Below are 6,000 nucleotides of genomic sequence, written 5' to 3'. Positions count from 1 at the left end.
CAAAGAGATTTTGTGGAAAAATGTTTTCTTCCAACTCCTGTGTTGCTTTTAGGGCTGGTATGAAGACTGCCATTCATGATCTGTACAATAACATTTATCATTAACTCCAGATAAGTTTTGGCTTATTTTCTGGTTCATCTATCAAGAAAATATTAGTGTCATCAGTGTAGGGGGCTTAACATAGTAGATGTTTTCCAAGATGGATAGAAGGCTCTCTATAAAATAAAAAATGTAAGCACAAATGAATAGATGTGTTCAAAAATTGATGAATTTTACCAGTTCTGTTATATTCAGTATGCAGCTCCACAAGAACTGTCCTGAAAATTACAATTAGACCCTGGACCATGAGCTGTTTATCCCAGGGTGGTTTTCAGCATTTTCTCTCACGTTTTTAATAGTATTTTATAGAACCTCTCAGTAGTTAGTTTGATTTGGGCTTACCTCTGTTTTCATTGAGTTTATACCTAAAAGAGGTGAAGTTTCTTTGGTGAAGTACACACTTCAAACAGCAACACATAGAGGAAATGGAAGGAAAATTCAAACAGTTTTATGCAGCTTATTATATCTGATAGTCCTTGGGAGAGGACTGAATAAATAATAGTAGACCGAATCACTTTGTAAGCTACATTCAAGAAACTTTAAAATGATGAAATAAATCTCATTCTCTCTGAGTTGATGGTTTGTTTTCCCTTCTTGCCCTTGCAGAGGATGCAAGTCATTTGCTAAGTACAGCAATAGAGTTTTTCTGCAGATTACTTTACCCAAAACAAACAGGCTTTGTTCTTACCTTTCAAGTCTGCAATCTGGTAGGGTAGGTGTGCATGACAGATTCTTGATAAATAAATGCATAATAAAATGTGGCTAGACTTTCTTTTTTCCACAATGTATTGTAATATCAAAAAGAGCTTGGCAGATACTTTACCTTTCCTGTGGCAGCTATGCACATAATTATTCCTCATCCTTGCAAATGGAAAAGCAAAAACAAAAACAGAACCACTTTGTTTCTGGCTGGGATCAGAATTGAAGCTTGCCTTTTGGTGGTGACATGAAGAAAGGAATTAACTTTGGCAATATGAATTCCATTGCCTAGCTATTCCACACATTCCATTCACTCAAATTCTTTAAATGTTTTGAAAATAAAATGCAGGGAGGCAGGATTTGAAGCTTCCATAGCTCTAATTGCTTTCTAGTGACCTTTTGCTCAAGAACTGTATCCCACTCTTTTTCTTCCTTCTGCTTCTGTAATGGGGACTGTCACACACAGAAATATCCCCATTGCTGTTTTCTTTAGAATTGTGCATAACTAAAATTTAAAAACTTATTTCAAGGACTGAACAGATTGTTAAAAACAGGAGAGGGTGAGATGGGAATTGCAAAGCCACTGGGTAAATTGGACTGGAGACTATTGGGTGAGGAATTATCCAGAAGAGAAAGGCAAGAGGACAGAAAGGAGAAATGATGGTCAGGGAGGTGGTCAGATAATGGAGGGGAAAAAATCACAGCAGAGCCTCTACTGACACAAGGGCTGCATGAATGGGGAAATCCTTAGTGAGCAGCAGCTTTGACCAGGGTTGAGAATCAGGTGTAAATTACCAGAAAAATATTTTGTGATCTGTATGAGTTAATACACTATTAGTTCAATTCAGGTTACTTTTCTTTTCTTTGTCCTTCATTTTAATTCCCTATTTTACCCCCAGTTGCTCTCTAACCAGATGCTTTTCTTTCTGATCTTGCTTTATCCCAACACGTTCACTGACTCAGGTAGAATCCCCTTGTCTGTACTGTTTTGGTTTGGTTTTTTAACTCTAAAAAATCCTGGTGCCATTTTCTTCATGATTCCACTTTGTAATTTCGGGGGCCTTTTTCTTTCTTTCTTCTACAGAAATACTTAGTTTCCTTCCACTAATAGTGAGAATAATTTGACTTTGTATATATCAAAGTAGGGCTATGATATAATAGAGGAATATAGAAAATGCTGTTAGCAAATATGAAAATGCAGAGTTTAAACTAGAAGTAGTTTCTTATTGTCAGTAGTGAAACCCTTAACTTTTCATAAATTAAAGTTATCCTCTCTAATACAAGTGTCCTTTTCATAAGCAAATTAGTACTGATTTGCAGTTAATCTATTAAATGGTTTGCTTTAGTTCAGAGACTTCATATTTTATGGCAAATTATTTTTCTAAGAGACCAAAGCTACTTCATTAGCTTCCCAAAATATGAGGCAATTATTAGATACATCTTTTTTTCCTTACCAATAAATAATCTAATGCACGTTTGGTTGCAGCAAAGTCTCAGCTATGCAGTAAAATCTTCTAGCCTTGATTTCAGAAATTAGTTTTCTGTACAGAAAAGCATTCCTGGGAATTGCTGAGCAATTGTGGCCTCTGCTGGAAGCCTTAAAATGGCTTCTGATAGATAGCAACCACTGGAAATCATCATTGCTGTTACTTCAGGCACTAATCTGCAGCAGGCTGGGCACTGTACAGATGGATTAAGAGATTGCACCTAGTCTGAGGAGTTTACAGGAGAAATAGAAAAGGAACAACAGAAACATAAATAGAAAACATAAATGAAATCAAAGAGGACATCAGTGGCAGTGGCTCTTAAACTGCATGTGCTACATTTGAAATAGTATAAGATGCTGATGAGTATTCACCATGCTTATGGACATGGTTATAAGTATCCTGATAAACCAGACACTCCAAATTCTTAGTTTGAAACAATATTCCTTATCATTATTTCTAAATACAACAGTGAAACAGGGCTAAATTTTTGTTCAGGAAGAAATTCAGTATTGAGTTTCTGCTGGAAAAAAAAATGACATTCACACGTGTATGACAGAGGGAAGCTTTATTGGAAGTACAAAGAAATTGGAAATATATTCATTGATCTGGGATTTCCTCAAGCCACCATTCATGATTCCAGCCCAGAGTAAACCTCAAGGTGCTCACAACCCCAGTGCTTTAAGTGATGCAAGGCTGTGCATCAGCATGAAATGTACAATAAAGCACAAATTTCACTTGTATTCTTGGAAAGAGACTTTACATTTGACAATTTATAGTGAAGAATGAACTGATTGTGGAGTTTGGAAAAATGCAAATGAATTTATGGCTTTTCTTAGAGTGGAGCATTTGCCATCCTGAACATATGGTTCATAAAGGCTTCAGCAACTGTTTGCTGTGGTTAAAAACAGGCTTGTGGGAATTCTGAAAAGCAATGCAGTAAGATCAGAGCTCTTTGATGTCAGAAGGCCCTGAAGGCAAGGCTGCCTTGCTCTCCCCGTGCATCCCTGCCTTCTGTGATGACCAGTACAATATGACTGTCCTTTTAAAATATCTTTGTATTGTGACTGTCAAAATACAGGCATGTCCACAAGAACCTCTTAGCTCCAAGTGTCATGTAATGAAAAATGGACCTGCATGAAGCTTGTTGGGAAATTGGATCAGTTTGGTACAAAGAGTAGCCCATTTACTGGATGGTCAAACCTGATTGTCACACTTGAAGGAACCAGTTTGCTACCCCAATTAAACCTTCAGGCATTCTTTGAAGAAATGGGAAAACTTCCATTGCTTTTGGTCAAGTGATGAGTTTAGCCATAAACAGCTTAGAGTGTATAAATAGCTCTTGAAGAGAGGGGGAGAAGATGCAGGGCAGAGCTGAGATGGGATTTCTGTCTACAGCAGGGAAAGCACTCTGAACCCTCTGCCTCTGCCTTATCCTTCCAGCAAAGCAACTGGGGAGGGTGTTGTCATTTCTTAAAATCCCTGCAGAAGAAGAATATTCAAAGATTTAAAGAACTGTTTGCTGAAGACAGAAACAAACTTGGGATGTTTTTGTTTTCCTCAAGAGAATAAGTCTTCAGGCAGTCCTTTTGAGGAACTTAAATATAACTGAAATAGAAATCAAATACCAAAATAACAACACTCTTTATTTCCTATGGATTTTAACTTCTTCTACATCCCTGTTTATTTCAATATGTCTGTTTAATCCTTCTTGGCTTTTGCAGGGACCTTCAAGGTGCTTTTTTGTCATAGCTTAGTTATCAGGCTTCAACAATATGCTTTGAATTATTGCAGGTCCTTTCAGTGCAGGTGGAGAGCTAATATAAACCAGGTGATGAAACTGTGAATCAAGAGGAATGTTATATGGTATTCTTGTTTTTTTTTTTTCTTTTCAGATTCCAGAATATTATTTTGGTTTTAAAAGACTCTTAGATATTCCTGGGGGGGGGAAGTAATACCCTTGAAGTCCTGGTGGAACAGCTGGAGCAGAATTCAGAGGAAAGTAAGATACTTTTTCTTTATTTTTCCTTTGCTTTTAAACCAAGAAAAGTGTTTCATGAGTTAGTGTCTTACAGGGATGAAGACAAGGAATTTTATATCTTTTGAGATTGCAGTGAAGAACCAGCAAGTAATAAAAACCAGCATAGCAAAAAGAACAATGTAATTTCAAAGCACGTGTTAAGGTAAAATACTGATCCTTCTGAAATTACAGCAGCATTCTGCTAGGGAATGAATCGAGAGGAAATCAGTCCTCATTTCCTCATTGCCAAACAGACAAGTAGAACAAGATGGGCCCAGTATGATGAGATACCTAAAATGGGAAACGAATCATGTCATTGGAATTAGTAGGGAGAAAAAAAAATTCTAACTCAGTCTGTGGAGGAGCTCCTCTGTCAGTGAGCCTGGTGTGACTTCATGCCCAGCCAGAGACCATTTAACAGGTGTGCCTGAATTAGAGGGAATCTGACTCAAAGGTCACAGACAGAGGATATTCCTGGAGATTCCAAGGCAGGACAGTGCATATATTTTATTTGGACTGTGAATAACTAAAATGCTTGAAAATATGGGGAAAATATTCTGATAACTATAGGGTGCAGAGTCCAGAAGGGGTCATAGGTTAGATTTTGCCACAAACTGTAAAAATAAGCTTGCAGATGAGCTACTGAAAATGTGATTATTCTCTAAAGATGTGCTATCAAATTGTGAATAGCTGTACTCATTTCAGTCTGAGAAACAGCAAAGTCTGTATCAAGTCTTTGTGAAGACCTAAGTATTCAAAGTATATATTGTGCACTATTTTGAAATGGTGGGAGTGAAATATTCATAATTGAGAAAGCTTTGCCTAATATGAGAACAAGACAAATTATGACTGTCAATAACACAACTGGTATTTAAATCCTAAACAGGTGAGAATGCAAGGTGGAAGGAAATGCATTTCTCAGCTTGTGGGTGCCTTGCTTGAGTGTTGCAAGCAGCAAGTCCAGGCTTACCTAAGTAATATTTTATTCATGATGCTGCTGTCCCTGGTTCCTGTAGCCTCTTGATTACATTAGTATTCTAAGTCCTCTGCACTTCCTTCGTGGGGAAGTGCTAACTTTGGCAACTGCAGCTTCCCAGCTCTAATGCTAATGAAAAGGGAGTGAAAGTGAAAAACCTTTCGTCTGTTGTGTTTCTGCTGCTGAAGAGCCGGCAGAGGGAGCTTAAGTAACAAACCCTCTTCCCAGGGCTTATTAATATTGCAAAGGTACATAAACAAATAAACAAAAGTCTGCCATGATAGCCTATTTCCTGTAGGAAATGGGAGGAAAAAGAAAATCTGTAGCTCTTGAATGGAAAATGGTAAAATCAGTAGGGAAAGGAAACTTTCCTAGTGGACAAGAATGCATTAAAATTAACATTAAAAAAATAGTGTTTTAAAATCTATAAATCTCTGTCAGATTTACAGAGAATAAATGGTATTGCTATGTTCTTAAACTTTTATCCATATCACAGAAATTTATTGCTAGTCTTGTTTATTTTTTCTTTTTTATGAATGCTCAGAGTTTTAAAAAGAAATGTCTTGACTTTTTCCTTTTCACACCACTGTCTTACAGGTGCTGTGACTTTAGGAAAAATAGTTGGGATAGATTTGCACTGCACTTTCTAATACAGTAGAATAATGTCCAAGAAATTCCTAAGTCCTTTTATGTCCTTATCTGTCTGAGCAAGACATTCAGGT

This window comes from Haemorhous mexicanus, chromosome 14 (assembly GCF_027477595.1).
Source record: "Haemorhous mexicanus isolate bHaeMex1 chromosome 14, bHaeMex1.pri, whole genome shotgun sequence".
Lineage (NCBI taxonomy): Eukaryota > Metazoa > Chordata > Aves > Passeriformes > Fringillidae > Haemorhous > Haemorhous mexicanus.
This window is presented reverse-complemented; position numbering follows the sequence as displayed.